Genomic DNA, 22,003 nt, shown 5'->3' on the forward strand with positions numbered 1-22,003 from the left:
CAAATTATATACTTAAATATTATATATGTTATGTATTATAGCTGCTCTCTCTGCATTTATTCAGCTGTGAAAATAACTTCATACTAAGGTAAAGAATATAAATTCTTTTAGCAATGAAATAAAAAGATCCAACCATTCCCCAAAGGTCAATCATAATTTTCAAAGCTGAACTGATCACAAATGGTCTGAAAGTTCCAGTTAATTCACCCATGTGATTCATCCATCCACTTGTAGAGTTGTACGTAAGAGATTACTATATACTCAGCCCTGTGAACATACCCGTATCATGCTTATTAGCATTTTGCCCAACTAAATGGAAAAATTTCAAGGTTTAAGTATAAGAGAGAGTTCTGTGATTTTAATGTCAAAGGTTTATGTTATTTCATGACATATTATTACATTATAGCCACCATTGGAATCCTCCCTGGTTGCTCAGAGGGTAAAGCTTCTGCCTGCAATGCAGAAACCCAGCTTCGATCCCTGGGTCGGAAAGATTCTCTGGAGAAGGAAACAGCAACCCACTCCAGTACTCTTGCCTGGAAAATCCCATGGACGGAGGAGTCTGGTGGGCTACAGTCCATGCGGTCGCGAAGAGTCAGACATGACTAAACGACTTCACTTTCACAGCCACCATTATGTGACTGCCACTAGCAAGTTTCAATGTGAACATCACCAAAAAAGTAAATATAATACATGCAGAAGGTACAGGCATAATTAGAGTTTATCAGTGCTAGAAGTGTTTATGTAACCTATATTATTATAATGAACATAGTAAATTGAACCTTGTAGTCAACAAACCTTTATTGAGCCCTAGTATGGGAGGATGATGGTAGATAAAAAAGAAGAAAAGATGATTTTCCACGCCCAAAGATTCACAGGCCTTTTTGTATGCAGGCGGATATAATGCAAACAAAACTATAAATAACGCACAATGTACACAGTTTCTCTATAGCTGGTAACTAGCCTTTACGTATGACATACACAGTACAGTCTCGCCACAATGTGCTATAGTGACAGTGTTAGTTGCTCAGTCATATCTGACTCCTTGTGACCCCCATGGACTGTAGCCCATCAGGTTCCTCTGTCCATGGGATTCTCCAGGAAGGCATACTGGAGTGGGTTGCCATGCCCTCCTTCATCTTCCCAACTGAGGGATCGAACCTGGGTCTCCCCATAATGTGGTATATCTAAAACTAAAATGTTTAGGAAATAAATATTTTCCTAGTTTTGAATATGTAGGGACCTTTTTTGAATATTTCAAAATGAAATGCTTATATTCAACACTAAAGAGTAAAATGGCATAATAACATTAATAAAATATCAATTTCTTCAATGCCCAGAGGGCTATCATCTTTGAACTAAGTTCTTTATTTTAATTGATGAATTCCTCATTTATTCATCTAAGAAAAATTCACTGAATTATCTACAGCACGCCAGACACTGTGTGGTGAACAATACAGAGTTCACGGTGCCTATGTTTAATGGCATAGATGAAAAATAAACACACGAACATACAAGATAATGTCAAGTAATAATAAGAAAATTTTAAGAAAAAAAGCGGGGGCGGGGGGAACTGGGGAAGGTCTCTGGAGATGTCTGAACAGAGAAAGTGAGAAAGAAAGTTACACGAATATTGAAAAGCTTTCAGGCTGAAGGAAGAACAAATGCAAAGGCCTTGGAGCCAAAGTAAGTTTGGTATGTTTCAGGAACAAGAAACCACCAGAAGACTGCAGGTGATGAGGTAAGAGATGGAGCCCCTGCTTTATGGTTGCAGAGAATCATAAACTGAGCACAAGACTTTGAATTGTATTCTGACGGTGGAGAAGGCGATGGCACCCCACTCCAGTACTCTTGCCTGGCAAATCCCATGGATGGAGGACCCTGGTGGGCTGCAATCCATGGGGTCACTAACAGTCAAACTGAGCGACTTCCCTTTCACTTTCCACCTTCATGCACTGGAGAAGGAAATGGCAACCCACTCCAGTGTTCTTGCCTGGAGAATCCCAGAGACGGAGGAGCCTGGTGGGCTGCCGTCTATGGGGTCGCACAGAGTCGGACACAACTGACGCAACTTAGCATACATGGTATAATATCTGTCCTGACATGTTAATACATAATCATGTGTAACGCAACAGTATTATAGAATGAGTTGTTTTGAATAACCATGGGTTCGACTTCACTCAAATTGAGGATTTTTTTAATTTTTATTATAAAATACATCAATAAATATGAATATATAGAATCTACATGTATGGTTAAAGAGTAATTTTTTAGCCCCATGTACCTATACCCATGTCAAGGAACAGAACATACCTCGCAATTCCACTATGCGTCCATCCCCAATTGTACTCTGAACCTCACCAACTCCCAACAAGAGGAAATCACTATCCTTGTATTTCTATTCATTGTTTCCTACTTTAATAGTTTTACCACCTATATGGTAAACATACCTAGAATGTTTAGATTGAGATACTAAGTAGAGCATAAACCTAGCCAACTAAAAGAAAGGCCAACATTCCCAGAGTTAACTAAGGCTCCCGGAGAAGACAAGCTACACAGGATCTGTGTACCGGAGCGGGTTCCGGCTTCTCTAACAGGATATAGAAGACTACTTATGTCTACAGGCAAGGTCATTAGGAAACACCAGGAAATACAAAGGATAAAAGATTTCTGAGGGCTAGTGGGGGCCAGGTAGTGGGTATTTAGCATAAATAAGGTCCAACAAAAAAACTTTTGTATTTGCCAATTCTGAGCTTACAATTCTACTCTCAGAAGCAGAGCACAATAGATCCCATGTTTGAGGAGTGAAGTGAGAATCTTCAGGTGATGTAGGCAGCAGGACTAGAGAGAATAAGAACTATTCACCACACTGTCAAGACAAGTAGTCATGAGAACATGGACCCATCTCCGGTGGGTAATTTGTCCTCAGGCTTTAAAAAGATCTTTCAAAGGCATCTGTCATTTCAGTAATAACAGCTCCCCCCATAACTGTATCTTAAGTCAAACTATTCCAGTTTAGATGGACTATCACAGGGCTACTACAACGCCGCCATCCTGGGACCTCCCTTCACTGGAATCCTGGAGATCCCTTCATCTCTCTTCTGTTTCTTACATCCTGTATCTTCTTTGTTCTATTCTCCCCTTTGGGTGCAGTATATCCTCCACTGCCCGCTTGAAATTTTTATACTTTGCCGACTAAGGTCGGTCTAGTCAAGGCTATGGTTTTTCCAGTGGTCATGTATGGATGTGAGAGTTGGACTGTGAAGAAGGCTGAGCGCCGAAGAATTGATGCTTTTGAACTGTGGTGTTGGAGAAGACTCCTGAGAGTCCCTTGGACTGCAAGGAGATCCAACCAGTTCATCCTAAAGGAGATCAGCCCTGGGATTTCTTTGGAAGGAATGATGCTAAAGCTGAAACTCCAGTACTTTGGCCACCTCATGTGAAGAGTTGACTCATTGGAAAAGATTCTGATGCTGGGAGGGATTGGGGGCAGTAGAAGAAGGGGATGACAGAGGATGAGATGGCTGGATGGCATCACCGACTCGATGGACGTGAGTTTGAGTGAACTCTGGGAGTTGGTGATGGACAGGGAGGCCTGGTGTGCTGCAGTTCATGGGGTCGCAAAGAGTCAGACACAACTGAACTGAACTGAACTGAACTGAACGGTAAACTTAATCTACCTTCACACTTGAAGGTCAGATAAAATCACAGGTTGGAAAACATCTACCTTCAGAATACAAAAGTTACATCTTGATTGTTTTCTTTCTGTGTTTATTGTTGGGAAGTCTGAGAGGTATTTCTGAATCATGAACATTCATATGACTTATTTTTACTTACTTTGTTCTTTTTTGTGAAATTTTACAAAGTCTTCTCTTTGTTCCTAGTGCTTTGAAATTCCCACAATGATTCTTGGTACGGGTCTATTTTGACCCATGGTGCTAAATACCCACTGGGCCCTTCCAATCTACTAATGAATATCCTTTGGTTCTGAGAATTTTTCCTGAATAACTTAATTTATACCTCCGTCCCCTCTCTCTCCCCTGTTCTCACTCCCAGGATTTCTCTCTTTTGACAAGGCACTGATCGGTCCTCTACTCTTCTTACCATCTCTCGATTTTCCACCTGCTTTGTCTTTTGGTTCTATCATCTGGGAAGTGCCTCATCTAACCACTGAACACGGTTTCCACTTCTCTTATGTGACTCTGCACTAGTCACTTCACTTCTCTGCTGCTCATAATTTTCCTCTCTGAGAAGGGTAAATACAAACTTCATAGTTTAAATTTTTCGCTGGCGTCAAAAGGGAAAGGAAATTTCCTCTCTCCCCTGTGGTTTTTCCTATAGAAAACTTGAAGTTGGAAATATTTTCTCTGGTACCTGGAGATGTATTTAAACCTTTTTAAAAGATAATAAGCCTCTTGCTAGTTTTGTATCCCTAGGATATCTTTCCTGGGGGCACTGGAGCCATTTCTTTCAAATACATCAAGAATGATGGTGCCCTGTCTCTGTAAGAGTTTAAGCCTATGTGCTTGCCTCCAAGATGTAACCTCCAGTTTGTCAAAAATACACAAGAATTTTTTTTTTTAATAAAAACAAGAACATGTATGTAATGGATTATATCCGGCCATATAAGAGAATGAAATTTATTTTTTCCTTTGTAATCTCTTTAGTGGATTGCCTATGATATACACACATCATATTCTAATGTAACACTTTTTATTTAGTAATAATAATGTTACATTCTTTTCTACAGGGAAGCCTGGCATGCTGCAGTCCATGGGGTGGCAAAGAGTCAGACATAACTTAGCAAATGAACAATAACAACAAATTCTTTTCTACATTTTAAGGAGAGGATATTTTTGCATTGGCAAGAGGTTTTACTGTTAACTGCTTCCTTAAAAGTATAGTAATAGTAACACATTATTAGCACGTAGTCACTGAGAGATTAAATGAGTTTTTGTATGTAAAATGCTTAAAATGATACAATATACAAAGTAAGCTATGTATGTGCGTGACATTATTGCAACTATCATTCATTTTCAATAGGTGCTGTGGTGGTTCTTTGTCTATTACTGATATCAGACAGAGCAGGACTCAATTCTAGTTTCATGTTTTAGAACCTACTCGTTTGTCCGGGGTATTAACTGTTTTTCTTCCATCTTGTTTCTTCTCGTTATATTATCTGTTTTCTCTGAATTGCCTTTTACCACTTATCTGCTTTGTCTCTATCTCCTTAACTTTCTTGTATAACTTGGTTCTTTCCTTATGATTAACACAAGGCGGGGCTAAAAGCCAAGGGGTTAAAAAGCTTTTTAACCTACAGCAGGTAATCAACTTGTACCTCTACCACAGAATGATCTGGGTGGGGCCTAAGACAGGAAGGCACACCGACAACCCAAAGTCGCATCCTCAAGGTCCTGCTTGCAGGGTAAGGGTCTGGTGCCTATATTTTAGGAACCACGTGGGAAGCAGGGGACGGAAGTGTCACCTTTGCATTCAACACACAGTCTCTTAGTCACCCTTCCCATTTTGCTAATATAAAACAAGACCAGTAACCTCTGTGTTACTCTCCCTAAAAGTCTCGCAGAACAGGTTGGGGTGGTTTTCCAATAGCGTACAGTAGGGGAAAGTATCAAGATGTCAAAATCAAAGTTCTACTCTATGTTTCTAATGGTTGTTGCTTGCAGCACATACAAGCCCTAACCTTTAGCTTCAAACAGTTGAGGGATGTGAGTTCTGAGAAATGTGAGACTTTTTTTTTTTTTTTTAATGAAAATGAAGTTGATTTTTGGCTTTCCCCATACTAAGCTTATGACTGACTTGCCCCAAACCTAAATTAATACAACTTACCCAGCTGATCCACAGACTCTAAACTTGACTGTTATTTACCCCACTCCTCTTCCCTGTATCCTGGGTATTTTTTTTATTTTTGCAAAATCCTTTCATGGCATGTTTATGTTGAGTTTCAACACAAAATGCATTAAATGTTAGTGTTTAACTTGCCAGCTTAACTCAACTAACAAACTAAGACACTGTATAGTAAGGATAATTTTCATCCTACGTTAAGACCAATAGCTACACTCCTAATGTGAGGAGGAAATGCTATCCCCTAGTTCAACTGCTACAAAAGAAACTTAACAGCAAAAAGCTGTCATCCATTTCAAAACAAGTATGTCCCTATACTAAAGAGCACTGTTTTGAAGAATAAATAGAACAGATTTGAGACTAAAAAGTTAGAACTTACATTACTTCCACTATAAAACTCATTTGGTATGTTAAAACAGTATGGAAAAATTTCAAATTGTTATATGATTATACTTGCTCAATATATTTTTACAACGAATGTTAGTCATCATCTTAAAATGGTATACAACAGGAATTTAATGGACATTTCAAGAACTTAATATCTGATCTATGTGATTACATCTAAATGCTACTACTATATAGACTTTTTTTTTTAATTTGGTAATAGGATACAAATGGACTTCCCAGGTGGCACAGTAGTAAAGAATCCGCCTGCCAATGCAGGAGGCACAAGAGATGGGTTTTCAATCCCTGGGTCAGGAAAATACCCTGGAGTAGGAAATGGCAACCTGCTCCAGTACTCTTTCCTGGAGAATCCCATGGAGAGAGGAGCCTGGCAGGCTACAGGCCATGGGGTTGCAAAGAGTCAGACATGACTATGTGACTGAGCACACAGCAAATACAGCATAAAAGGATAAAAACTTAATAGAAAAAAATGTATGAATATGAGTCCTGAAAAAACTCATTCACTTTAATGTTAATGCTTTTATTAAGATTACTAACATCATAGCAACAGGAAAACAAAACGTTCATATTACCTGTAGCCCATTGCAATGCTCTATGCAGTGATGTTCCCTGCAAGTTTATAAACAACTTGAAGAATTCCTCTTGGATTTCCATGTCCCCTTCAGGGCCAATAGAAGAGACATATTTTTGCTATCACAAACTCTCTCTTAAAGAGAGACTTTTCATGTTGCTCTGAAGAGTATTCACTTAAGTTACAACTTCCCATGACTGTCTTTCAATCATTTGCTAAGAGACTCTTCATTCTAAATGTGAAACATAGTACATATGTCTCTGCAATGTAGTTCTTTCTCACATTCTAACTGTATTCAGGCCGAGGAGAGAAACTTTGAACTGGCCATTTGAAAAGATAGGTTAAGAAGTAATATTTAGCATTAAATTTTCAAGCACAAGGAGATGGTTTATATAACACACACTGCAATTCAACACAAAGTACAGTTTCATAAAGGTGTACTTAATGTGCCACAGGAATGTATTTCCTTTTGTGACAAACAGATTTGTAGTCAAATCTGTCCTAAAACAGTGCTTTGTCTTCCCTAAGCAAACCAACTTGTTTATTCTTTTTTGGCAAATATGAATATTAGAAATGCATTTAAAATTTTTGCTGATTTTTAAGCCTTTTAATTTACTCCAGTAGTTGAAAACCTAAATGACAACTGAGTAATTATCACTGTTGTTATCTTTTTTGGTATTGTTTTCCTAGAAGTATTTGTGACTGATAATTCCTAATTAATTACCAGATATTGTTCTAAATTACTTCACTAAAAGACTAGTCATTAATCTTCACAATCATTTGATAGCTAATCGATAGCTGTTTGCCATGTTTGGAAATCACTACTATAGGCTACTAGTTAAAGACACTCATGCTGCTGCTGCTAAGTCACGTCAGTCGTGTCCGACTGTGTGTGACCCCATAGACGGCAGCCCACCAGGCTCCCCCATCCCTGGGATTCTCCAGGCAAGAACACTGGGGTGGGCTGCCATTTCCTTCTCCAATACATGAAAGTGAAAAGTGAAAGTGAAGTCGCTCAGTCCTGTCTGACTCTTCTTCTCCGAAAGGTACTCATGAGCTAATAACTATAATGTTTCTTTAGCCATTACTTTCAACTTAATAGACACTCAAATTTACTAATTAGGAGATAAAAGATGAATGCAATATATTAAGAGATTAGCATTACTAACCTATGTATTAAAAAATTTTACCTATAAAATTTAGGTTGTTTTAAACGTTAACAATGTTTAGGAATTAGCTTTCTTTTTGTAAGCAAATTCATCTTTTTTATTAGATGTTATTTTCCTTTGGAATAACAGCTGTATATAATATGCTAACTTCTTAACTTACCAACCTTTCCACAGCTGATAAATAAGACATAATTTTCTTCAAAAATAGCTGACTATCCATATGGGATATTAGGAAGCATAGCTCAAAACGATCATAACCACACAAGAGGAAACCTTTTATAGAGACTCTGATGCAACAGCTTACAACAATAATGGCATAAGACATAATGCTTAAAAGAAAATTAAGTATTTATAAGCTTATACATATTTACTGATCTATTTTATGCAAAATACCCTGGTTAAAAATCTAAATATTCTGGTCAAACCTAAGCATTTAAATGCTACCCTAATAACAACCTGACTAGAGGGATATCAAGTATAAAGCCTAGCCCATTCTAAGAAAACCACCTACAAGAATTAGTTACCAAAGCAGCATTATATGTTCAATAACAAAGAGAAACAATCCTGTGAGGAAAACAAGTCACATATATGATAAACACTATACACTCACCGTGTAATATGCTCAAAAACTATTTTTAAGTAGGTAGTATATTTTAACGGAGTTCACAACACACTACCCCAAAATATGGAACACTGGGACACTATTTTTTAAGATGAAGGAATCTGAGAGACTGTGTGTGTTAAGAAAGATTCTGCCCTCTTCATCCTCCCCTGAAGCAGGTCACAAGGACTCTCGAATCACTCCCTCGTCCCTGAAGCTTCTTACGTGAGAGGTAGGTAAAACCCAAAGGAAAAAGCGCACCCTCATCTCAACAACAGAGGGATGCTGAGAAGAATCCGAATGGACCGTCCCTGACGGTTTTCCCGCGGTGTACTGTCCTCATACCCTTTGTCCTCCCATGTTTATCCATGACTTTCCACCCTTCATCAAATCTGATACAAAAACTCTCAGACTTAACTGTTTCTTTGGGTCTTCACTTCCTCATGAAACACCCACTTGATGTAAAACATTTTAAATAAATTCATACGCTTTTCTCTTGATAATCTCTGTTAATTTTCAGGTCCAGTCAGGAATCTTAAGAGAGTCAAGGAAGAATTTCTCCACTACAATTCACATGATTCAAATATAAAAGACTAGATGGCCTATAAATCTCCCTCCCACCACTGGTCCTCACCTACACAATTCCCCAAAAGTCAGGCAATCAGTTATTAATTTCTTATGTATCTTTCTAGAGTATTTTTGTGCATATGTAGACAAATACAAATTCTCACTTGCCCACCTGTTTTACTTATTAATACCCACTACATATCCTGTTTCACACGTTCTTTTGTCACTTAATATATCTTAGTGAACTCTCTCTTAATTTGCAGTCCCTCACATGAGTAGGTTGAGCATCTTTTCATAAATCTAAAGTACTTTTTACTCAGCTTTCCATGGGCTGTTTGATCATGCCTTTTGTCCGTTTTCCTATTAGGTTGTTGATCCCTCTCTATTTCTAGGAGAAGTTTACATAAAAGGAATGCTATCTTTGCTCTGGTCCTAAATAGCTTTCTCAATTTGTCACCTGTCTTTCTGACTTTGCCTATGGTATGATTTGTTTTTTGGTCACAAAGGATTTTGCATGTTTTAATCTAGTTAAAAAAAAATTAGTCTTTTTTTTTTCTTTAATGGTTCTAGACTCTAAATCATACTGAGAAATTTCTTACACAAAAGTTTACAGAAGAATTATGCCTTTTCTTCTAGTACTTTCATGCTTCCTCCCTCCAACTGCAGCACAGTCCATTCGATCGATCCATACGCTAAATGTCTTCAGATTCCAACTTTTTTCCTCCGTAGGTGAGTCCTCTATTGTCCCAACACTATTCATGGATAGTTTAAGTTTTCCCTGGTGATTTGAGATGTATCCTGTACAATATACGAAATACTTACACGGAATTTTGTTAATTTCTGGGCTTTCTCTTCTAAGCCCCTGGTCAGCCCACCTCTTCATGAGTCAGTACTGCACCTTTAAATTACTGACACCTGGTCATGTAACTTAGTCCTCAGCAGACTTAGTTCCTTCTAGTTGCTCTTTACAGACTCTTCCTGGATATTTTCACTTGTTTATTTTGTCTTACTGTTCCGTAATAATTACCTTACTCTGTTTTTTCCCCTCAAAAAGAAAAATGGTTAACTGGCATTTCCTTAGGATTTCATTAGCTTTATAAAATAACCTAAAGAAATTTCTTTAAAACCTAAAGAAAAGCTATTATAACTTTATGGTGTTGAATCTTCCTATTCTAGGAAATACATTTTTCTATTTGTTCATGGCTTCTGTGTGCCCTCTGGGAATGCTTTAAAGAGTTCAAGTAATTCAAAGTAAAATTCAGATACTACTGGCAGTATACAGAAAACATACAACTGTGCCTAGAAATACCTGGAGGTACCAAGAAGGGGCTGACACTTAAGTTTGGCCCTCATTAATTATTACTCATTTGCAAGAAAGAGAAGAGCAAGATTAAGAGCAAGGGGAGACATCATGCAAAAGAAATTTAAGATCTGTGTAAGAAATGATGTGTAAGAAAGATGGTGAAAGAAAATTCAAGATACTGAGTTATTTGGTAAAGCAACAAGATTAAAGCATTTCTAAGAGTGATGAGCAATAAAAATAAGTATATCAACTGTAAGGAGGTAATGGACTACAAAGGCTTTGTGAATCATGAGAAAGAAGGAAAATTTTATCATACACATAAAGGTAAGCTTTATTTATTCACTGCTTTAAAAGGCAACTATGTGATTTACACAGACAAATTAAAAAATTATTTTCAAATGGAATTGACTTGTAAATATTACTATTCCATTCACAAAGTTTAAAATAAACCCACTACAAAAAAAAAGAAAGAATAAATAACCAAAAAATTAAACATACCTATATAAAAACTGCCAAGGAAGCAGAAACAACAGATTTAAAAGCAGTACAACTGTTATTTTTGTTTGTATTGACAAAGACTCTCTCCTTAACCAAACTTTATTATGGTTCCTCTGAACCTCTGTCTCAACTAGGCCCTCTGTCCTTGCCAGACATTGGAGCAGCTCCTCATTTCCCACTGTTCCATGGATGATATCTAATCAGCCTGGCCTGCCTTCAGCAAGAGTCCTGTTAAAGTCTGGTTAACTAGAATCTGGCCATGCCAGATGGCTCCTCTTGTTAATTTTCCATTCACTGAAGACCTTCCCCCCTTCTACTCTGCTCCTTAGCTATAAAACCGAGACTTCTCCTTGTATTCAGAGTTGAGCTGAGCTCTATACTCAGGATTTTTCTCCCTATTACAAGAGTTCCTGAAAAAAATCTGATTTTACTGCTTTAACTATTACTGACTCTGGTTCTTTCCAACTACATGTATGTGTGCATGTGTGTGATATTTTTAATTAATTTCAATATATTTTTAAAGAATTATTTCCACCAATTTTTCTGAACAGAGTTTTTGAGAAACCCACAATATGAAAAGCAAATTAATTCACTCAATTATTTCTTCCTAGAATTTTAATTCAGATGTTACATAAAAGTTGCAACTTTGGGTCTAAAGTTCACCATCTTAAGTAAGCAATACTAGTAAACATAAAAAGAAGCCTTATTCTTTCATAAAATGACTTTTGAACAACACTTTCTTATTAACACCAAGTGAGGATGCAATTTAAAGAGAAACTTTCCGAACGACCAATATCCTCTTAATCTCTATAAATATCATACTAACACATGGAAAACATTCTTAATTAATTTAACATCTAACATTCTTCAATTAATGTAAAAGAAATTTACTTAAAGAAATTTTCTTCCCTCCAACTTCCTTAAAGTATGAAAATTTTCATCTAATCAATAATTGTTCCCCATTCTACACCATGCCTGAAAACATACACCTAATAAATACTAAGTTAAGCTCACTTTAGTGGGCAATACCATATATGGTTTAAAATACTTGCAAAATAGTTGAGATACACAGGATGCTTCTTATTTACTGATTTAAGCATCTGGCAAATACTGAGACAACCTTCAAAGTAACCCTAAACAGGCAGTATAATCCTCATTTTAGATGCATGAAGACAGGAAGCACAGTGACATAAAATAATATCACAATAATTTACTAACGGCTGATTCGTGCAAATATATGACAGAAACCAACACAGTATTATAAAGCAATCATCCTCCAATTACAAGTAAATAAAGTTAAATTTTTAAAATTCATCTTGACCAATTATTTTTTCTTAAGAACAGTCTAGACAGGCACTCCCATGTAAAGTTAGAATACAAATCGATACACAATTTTTTACATAGCACCTTAGCAATATCTTTTTAAAACATGCAAACTCCTTCTGGTATTTTAGAAATTCATCCTACAAAATAAGACATACATATATATACATATGTATATACATATATATAGGAACAGACTCATCAGTGCTCAGAGACAAGGGAAAATTAAGCCACGGTGCAATACACTGCAATACAATTCAACAGATTTTTAAAAATCACCTCCACCAGTTTTTCCAAATAAAATCTGGAGAAGGCCAGAATATGACACGTAAACTTGAAATCATTTACTCAATCACTTCTTCCTAGAATTTCAAGTGGTCTGATAGTAGTCAGACTTTATATCAGAGCTACAGCTTTTGATCTTAAACTTTACTTCTCCATAATACGATGCAATATACATACACCTGATAATATGCAGGCACTAAAATTTATGTAAGAAGTACATCACTAATTGAAATAATGCTATAAAATATAAATATGATATTTCTACAAGAGAGTAATTATATGTGTGTGTGTGTGTTTATGTAAAGAATAGAAGACTAGAAGTCTTGCACTTAAGCCATATGCAGGTGACAGGATAACAGGTAATTTCAGGATTTTGTGTTTATATTTTGTACTAGGTTGCACATTCCCAACAAAGAGCACATATTAATTAAAAATTGAAAAAAAAAACTAAATACTATCTGTTCAAAAAAACTTAAAGCCAACAAATACTTTAGCAATTAAATATAAAATGCAGACAATCATGAAATATGAAAATTTTGTTAACTCTTGAAATCATAAAAGAGTACACAATTTTTTTTTTGGTGTTTTTGGCAAGCCATGCAGCACGTGAGATCTTCATTTCCTGACCAGGGATCAAACCTGTGTCCCCTGCAGTGGAAGCGTAAAGCCCTAAGCACTGAACAGCCTGGGAACGCCTTGTAATTCTTAATTTTATTATATAGCCACCATAAGCTCACACACACAAACATATGTATATTTATACATGCCAGTTCATATCTTGTAACTTTTAAAAATACTTTTAAGAAACCACTTAGAGAATTTTAACAAAAGTGATTTCCACCTGCTTTTTACCCAACCTAAACCGTTATATATTCTTCTTTTATAAAACAACTGACATTTATATTTAAGCCATTTCATCACAATTCAGAATATATTAAGACCTTAATCTAGATTTCAACTAAAGAGTAGAAGCATTTTGGCATACCAAGTGCAAACAATATTTAATTACTCAAGATAATGTTCTATTTGAAGCATAAAAAAAAGGAAGATAAATAATGAAAACCTAGAAAACACAATAAAATAATAAAATTACGAAAGTTACTGGTACACACTTAAAACCTGAGACCAAGGTAACCAACATACTCCAAAGACACCAGGAGAGCCTATTACTGCTTCTAAAACGTAGTTCAGCTGCTGGAAGGGAGGGACACAGTGACAAACAGCTTTCCTGCTACAGAGGTGGCAGGATATCTATCAAACTGGACAATAAAATTGCAATTGAGTTTCTTTGGCTTTTTATAGCAGCTACATGTATCCTGATGTAACTGCAAAAGGTATACAAGTCTGCAACATTAGTTTTTTACACACCAGTTCTTTATGAAGAACCAAGTTATAAATTCATGTAATAGAGATTTTAAATGGCTGTAAAAAGGAAAAAATATGCATCACTTCAGTATTATATGCACAAAAATATAAACCTTTACAACTAATATCTACAAAGAAAAATTTTTGATTCCAATAATTTCAGCAGAATTTTTATCAGCATGCTACAAATTGTTCATCTACTTACTGAATCACTTCAGGTCTGTCCTAAACTTTATTAAATATTGATTTGAAGAGCGTTAGAGTATAAGCTTTCCATTTTACTTTAAAAATAGATATCAAGATTTATGATTCCAAACACATTAACATAGCTACATTCAAATAAATCACGTTACATCAGACTTACTAAAGAGAAACGCTTTTTCATAAATGAAAAAAAAAGTCATACAAAGAAATAAAACTGAAAGACATTTATGAAACATTAAAGGTGAAAACCACAAGAAGCAACTTGTAACTTTAAATTTTTCTTTTCAGCCTCAAAAAGTAAAGCTTTAGCACTTATCTTCTGGAGTACACTTCCACAGCAAAAAGAGACAGGTGCAGTTTTACTCAGATAAAACTGCTCTGAAATAATCAGGATTTTTTCCATTTTATAATTGTAATTCTGAAACCAAGACTGGTTCTTGACTCAAAGTAGGCAAAAAAGATCTTCCAGAAGGTCACTATTTTCTTTGCAAAGGTTTTAAGATCTATTTAAAGCCGTTAAGTCACTGGAGTAAAGAAAAATATGAACTAATTAAATATACATATTTAATACACAGAAAACAAAGTCTGCTTTGGGTTTGTGTATAAATTTGAGTCTAAAAAACACTGATTTCAGACACTACATAAGAAAAGTAGCTTATATTTCTTCTTTTAACATTTTCTATGCCTTAAAATATGCTCCCAGAAATAAAAAATATATTTTCCTTTATGATAAAAAATACGTATTAAGGGGTCTTAACTGGGGTCTATATTTAATTTACATAGAATTTGTCTGTCTTCATGATACTTTCTAAAGAGTATATTATATTAGCATCTTAGTTTAAAAGAGAGAAGGAGAGAATATTAAAGTAAGTAAAACTAATTCCTTGTACAGTTTGAGGGGCCCTAAAAATTTAAAGTACATAAGAAGGCCTTATTTTAAATACGGATTTCTAGAAACATCCCACAAGATTCAGACTGAGATTCTGAGGTGGGGTCCCGGAAACTATAGTAAGATACACATCCCAAGTTACTCTAACGAGACGATCCCTAAAACATACTGTGTGTTTGAAGATACTGCTTTAAAGTCAGCGGCTATGGCTATTTCCTGGATCACCGATAAGAAAAGACTGAGGTGCCGAGGTACGCACAGGACGGCATGATGCCACATGATGATGTAATCAGTGGCTCAGCTTCCTGGGTGGCTCAGTTGGTATAGAATCTGCCTGCAATGCAGTAGGACTTAGGTTCAATCCCTGGGTTGGGAAGATCCCAGAAGAAGGAAATGGCAACCCACTCCAGTTCTCGTGCCTGGAGAATCCCATGGACAGGGGAGCCTGGCGGGCTACAGTCCAGGGGGTCACAAAGAGTTGGACTTGACTGAGCAGCTAACACAAACAGTGATGATGCATTTCCTCCTTCTCCTTCCTAAACAAATATTCAGCACAAGCTGCCAAGTTCTCAGCACTACGCTCAGTTAGGGAGATGGGAAGAGTATAAAACCTTTCATCCCTGCTGATGCGGGCTTTCAATTAACAGCCACTTTTAAAGACAATACAACATGAGGGCTATTACAGGATCATACATGATTAAATGCCAGTCTACATTTCCTATCTGACTCACTACTGCTCTCCTTCATGTATGTTACACAATCTCAGCAGAGCAAACAATTCCCATGCTTTGTCCCTTAGGGAAATCACCTCTGTATTTTTGCTTATGCCAATTCCTCCACAAGTGACTCTCATCACCCCAATCTCTACACACCCAAATGTTATTTATTACTCTTTAAGGCTGTAGTCAGGATTCCCTGCTCACCCAGATGGCAAAGCATCTACCTGCAATGCAGAAGATGGAGGTCTGATCCCTGGTCGGGGAGATCCCCGGAGAAGGAAATGGCAACCCACTCCAGTATCTTTGCCTGGAGAATTAAGTGGACAAAGGAGTACATGGGGTCGTAAAGAGCTGGCCATGACTGAGGGACTAAGCACAGCATAGCACAAGGCTGTGGTCCAAAGACATCTGAACTACAAACGGCTGAAAGCCCACTCATTTCAATATGAGTATCTGTTCTGTGACACTGACTCCTTCCTGCCTTGCTCTTTCAGGGCATGTATAACCTCCCATATTGGAAAGGAACTTCTTTCAGGATAAAATCTGTTCTGGATTCATCTTTCCTATCTTTCATAGTAAACCTGCAGGTACTCAACTAAAAAAAGACGAGAAACAAAGGGGAGGAGTGGAAAGAACAAAAGAAGAAAGATAAAGGTAGAAAGGGGAAGAAAAGAAGGTGCCAGCTGGAGTAAGAGCCAGACACAGTGACTGAAGATAAGTGAGAGAGCCCACGGAAGGGCTGACTGAAAGACGAGGGAGAAGAGGGGGCAAAACAAGCAGAGACAGAGGCGGCAGCTGGGGGAGGGAGAAGGCACGTGGTACAGAATGTGCGGGGGAACATGGGAGGGAAGGACAGAGAGAAAGAGGGGCAGGAGAAACAGGAGACAGTGGCTAAAAGGAAAAGACACGCGCAGAGAGGGAGCGAGCACGCTGAGCCGTGATGGAGGGCAACACAGACCGTGTGCCAGAAGCCTACAGTCCACACCAGCGCAGGGTGTGAGGGTGATTAGACGGAGACTGGGGACAGAGGGGAGGTGGCGGCAAGAGGGAGTGAGAAGGGAGAGGAGAAGGAAGAAGTGGGGTGGGGGGGGAGGTGAGAGGAGAAGAGAAGAAAAACAAGAGGGATGGGAAGCACTGGGAGGACGAAGGGAAAGAGAGACTTGAGATACGAAGAGAAAATTAAGTGCTGTGAATTCACACACAGCAGCACGGCTGAGGAGTACAAAAAATTATCATAATAGTGATTTCAGTTCACTTCAGTTCAGTCGCTCAGTCATGTCCGATTCTTTGTGACCCCGTGGACTGCAGCACCCCAGGCTTCCCTGTCCATCACCAACTCCACGAGCTTGCTCAAACTCATGTCCATCAAGTCAGTGATGCCATCCAACCATCTCATCCTGTCACCCCCTTCTCCTCCTGCCTTCAATCTTTCCCAAAATCAGGGTCTTTCATTTAAAAAGCCTGCCCTTCCCATCAGATGGCCAAACTATTAGAGCTTCAGTATCAGTCCTTGCAATGAATATACAGGACTGCTTTCCTTTAGGATTGACTGGTTTGATCCCTTTGCAGTCCAGGGAACTCTCAAAAGCATTCAACACCACAGTTCAAAAGCATCAATGCTTTCGTGCTCAGCTTTCTTTATGGTCCAACTCTCACATCCATTGGAGAGGAAATGGCAACCCATTCCAGTACTATTGCCTGGAAAACCCCATGGGCAGAGGAGCCTGGTAGGCTGCAGTCCATGGGGTCGTGAAGAGTCAGACACGACTGAGCAACTTCACTTTTGCTTTTCACTTTCCTGCACTGGAAAAGGAAATGGCAACCCAGTCCAGTGTTCTTGCCTGGAGAATCCCAGGGACGGAGGAGCCTGGTGGGCTGCCGTCTATGGGGTCGCACAGAGTCGGACACGACTGAAGCGACTTAGCAGCAGCAGCAGCAGCAGCAGATGGACCTCTGTTGACAAAGTAATGTCTCTGCTCTTTAATATGCTGTCTAGATCGTCAAATCTTTCCTTCCAAGGAGCAAGCATCTTTTAATTTCATGGCTGCAATCACCATGTGCAGTGATTCTGGAACCCAAGAAAATAAAGTCTGTCACTGTTTCCACTGTTATCCCATTAATGTGCATTCAAGTAATGGCCATGATCTTCATTTTTGAATGTTGAATTTTAAGCCAATTTTTTCACTCTCCTCATTCACTTTCACCAAGAGGCTCTTCAGCTCCTCTTCGCATTCTGCTTTTAGGGTGGTGTCATCTGCATATCTGAGGTTACTGATACTTTTCCCTGCAATCTTGAGTCCAGCTTGTGCTTCATCCAGTCTGGTATTTTGCACGATGTACTCTGCATACTAAACAAGCAGGGTGACAATACACAGTTGTGATGCACTCCTTTCCCAATTTGGAACCAGTCTGTCGTTCCAAGTCTGGTTCTAACTGTTGTTTCTTGCCCTGCATACAGGTTTCTCAGGAGGCAGGTAAGGTGGTCTGGTACTCCCATCTCTTGAAGAATTTTCCACAGTTTGTTGTGATCCACACAGTCAAAGGCTTTAGCGTAGTCAATGAAGCAGATGTTTTTCTGAAACTCTCTTGCTTTTTCGATGATCCAGCGGATGTTGGCAATTTGATCTCTGGTTCCTCTGCCTTTTCTAAATCCAGCCTGAACATCTGGAAGTTATCAATTCATGTACTGCTGAAGTCTAGCTTGGAGAATTTTGAACATTACTTTGCTAGCATGTGAGATGAGTGCCACTGTGCATACCTTGGCATTGCCTTTCTTTGGGATTGGAATGAAAACTGACCTTTTCCAGTCCTGTGGCCACTAGGGAGATTTCCAAATTTGCTGACATACTGAGAGCAGCACCTTCACAGCATCATCTTTTAGGATTTTAAATATCTCAGGTGGAATTCCATCACCTCAACTAGCTTTGTTCATAGTGATGCTTTCCGAGGCCCACTTGACTTCGCATTCCAGGATGTCTGGCTCTAGGTGAGTGATCACACCATCGTGATTACCTGGCTCATAAAGATCTTTTTTGTACAGTTCTTCTGTGTATTCTTATCAGTTCTTCTTAATGTCTTCTTCTCCTGTTAGGTCCATAACATTTCTGTTCTTTATTGTGCCCATCTTTGCATGAAATGTTTCCTTGGTATCTCTAATTTTTTTAGCTAGCTTTACACCCTTAAACATATAAAGGATTTGGTTAAGTACAAAGAAGCACAAAGTTCATGCCACAAGTAAATAAAAATGGAGACCTAAGAAACCTTGATATATTTTAAAGTGAATAGAACCAGTACAGTCAAGAGTAGATATTTTTCTCAAGTGAACAGAGTAAGATGAGGTAGGAAATGCTTTTTTCATGGGAAATAGTGAAAAATTAGGTAGAAATCATTTGCTTTTCTAAGAAGATTAGGACAGTGCTGATGGAGGGGAATAACATTATTTTTAAACAATTTATTTTGAGAACAATAAACCTAGAGGAAAATAACAAACACCTCAGGCCACTGACCATTAGAACTATCCATAGGAGAAGTAACCCAGACACGTATAAATTACTACAACTCATTAAGAAAGAGAAAAATTTCAAAGCAGGGAAAAGACAGAACCCTGCAAAAATAAGAAATCTAACAGCATCAAAAGTTAGAGCAACTCTATTCCTACTAATATGTCCTAGAGCAGAGCTTTTGGTGGATCATGGAATCAATTTATTGAGGCATCATCAGCATTTTTGCCCAGCATGGCGGGGTTCCACTGCAAGGCTTTCAGGAGCTTAGTTCTCAGACCAGGGATTGAACAGGGATTTCACGACCAGCAGTGAAAGCACAGAGTCCTAACTCCAGGACAACTAAGGAATTCCCATCATCAAAAACTTTAAATATAAGAGTTTATCACTCCATACTGACATTTAGTAAGAGTGAACACTATCTCAGAGCATCAAGCTCTGTTTCAGGCGTGGGGGGATAGGTGGACATGTGCGCACACGTATGTAAAACACATAACTCATCCCAATAGATTTCTTACTGTGAACAACAGTTACATGAAGCTTGAAAATGACACCTCTATTGAAGCCTTTGCCTTTGAGCACCTGACTTACTCACAGCAGTGAAAATGAATGAAATAAAGCTATATGTAAGAATAAAAAAGATTTTTCTGCATGTTCCAATCAAACTTTATTTACAAAAGCACCCAATGAGCAAGATTTGACCCGAGGACTGCCCAATCCCCGGCTTCAATCAACTCTCTCCCACACTAATGACTCTGATTAATTCTTTTTTAAAATTTATGTATTTATTAAGAATAAAAAAGATTCTTAGAAACAAGAGGTTTGATGAGAAAAATAAGTAACAGAAGAGTTCACACAGTACAATGTCACTTTCATAAAATATAAAAATAGGCAATATAAGAGGTTATATTACTTAGGCATATGTATTTTTTTTAACTTTTCAAGAAGGAAATGAGGATGGGTGGGGGCTGGAAAGGCTGAACCATACAACATGTTTTTAAGTCAGGTGATCACAAGTCTTCCTTTACAACACTTCACAGCACATATGCCACACAAATTGTTTTCGATGTAATTAACTCATTTGAAAAGAAAAATTTTTTTAATATGTATTTATATCAAATATGAAGTGATAGGGGCCTAACTAGAAAGATAGCATTACGAGGCAGAACAAAAGGATTAACAGGAGGAATGATAGAGCTATAACAAAGGAAAACAGTCACTTAATTTCATTTGCTGTGATTTCACTCATTAACTCCTGAAGTCAGATAAACACATTAAATACCACTTTTACCATTTCTAGATTAACACTGGTGGTTAAGAGAAGTTTAGAAACTTTCCTGAGTTTACAAACTATAAATTACTATAAATCAGAATTCAAATCCAGGACCAGCCTATCTGCCAAGTCCATGTTATCTTCATTACTCACACAAACAGACTGGTGACTGGATATAAACATTTAACTATAAACACTCCAAAGCTACGGTGTCGGAGATACCTTCTATTCCACCCCTTTTGTTTTGTGGATAGAAAATAATTGAGAGACTAAACAGTCAATGATTTGGCACTTCTCAAGCATTTTGGTCTCAGGATCCAAATTGTTTATTTATATGGGGCATGTCTTCAGTTGTGTCCAACTCTTTGTCACCCCCATGGACTAAATTCTCCAGGAATTCTCCAGTCCATGGAATTCTCCAGGCCACAAAGCTGGAGTGGGTAGCCTTTCCCTTCTCCAGGGGAACTTTCCAAACCAGGGATCATACCCAGATCTCCCGCATTGCAGGCAGATGCTTTACCAGCTGAGCCATGAGGGAAGCCCCTATTACTAATTACCACATTAGAAATTAAAGCTAAGAACTTTTACAAATATTGATTTCTTTTGAAAATAGCAATAAACCCAGGATCTATTAATATAAATGGCATTTTTCAAAGCAATAATAAAAATGAGAAGAGCGCTATTATTTCACAAATTTCATTTGCTATTATTTTTGCAAACCTCTTTCAATTCTGGCATAACAGAAGATACCTACACTCTAATATCTGCTTTTGTATTCAGTCTGTTGCATTATATTGTTTAGATTGCAGTACATGAAGAAAAATCCATCTCACTAGATATGTAGCTAGAAAAGGTGGACCCCTCCACTCCCTGAAATGGTCTCCTGGGCCCCCAAGGTCTTCAGATAGTACTTCAAGAATTACTGCTCTAAAGATTATATTCCTTTAGCCATTTTTTCTAAGGACATGACAAACTAAAGTATATACGAAAGTGCTAAATTAACAGGGAACAGGCATAAAATTATTAAAATCTAATTCACAGCGTACTTTCCTAAACGAGAATTTTCCCAGATATATTTGAAATCCAATCCAAATTATGTGAGATCTAACCTTAACCCTATTTTTCTCATGAAGTAGTAAAGGGAAAAATACTACTAGGAGCAAATCAGACCAGACTGCAACAGCTCACTACAACAGACATCAGAATAGCTGGGTACCAGCACAGACTAAACTAACTCAGAGGAGAGGTGGCAAAGTGTTTCTGTAAAGTGCCAAATAATAAATATTTTAGGCATGGGGGAAAAAAAGTCTCTGTCACAAATACTCAATACAAAATACATAAATTAATGCAAGTGGCTGTGTTTCAATAAAATTTATTGACAGAAACAGGTCAGGCCAGATTTGGCCCTTAGGCCACAATTCTTTGAAGACTGCTTTTCACTAAACTGATTAGCTTAAAAATGCAGAGAC

At 37.8% G+C, this 22,003-nt stretch overlaps 1 protein-coding gene across 1 annotated transcript in view; it reads right to left on the reverse strand.

Moving 5' to 3' along the window:
- Positions 1–22,003, reverse strand: part of LRBA (LPS responsive beige-like anchor protein) — a 747,979-nt gene that overhangs the window by 580,501 nt on the left and 145,475 nt on the right. The gene's annotated exons all lie outside the window — the stretch shown is intronic.

This window comes from Capra hircus, chromosome 17, assembly GCF_001704415.2.
Source record: "Capra hircus breed San Clemente chromosome 17, ASM170441v1, whole genome shotgun sequence".
Lineage (NCBI taxonomy): Eukaryota > Metazoa > Chordata > Mammalia > Artiodactyla > Bovidae > Capra > Capra hircus.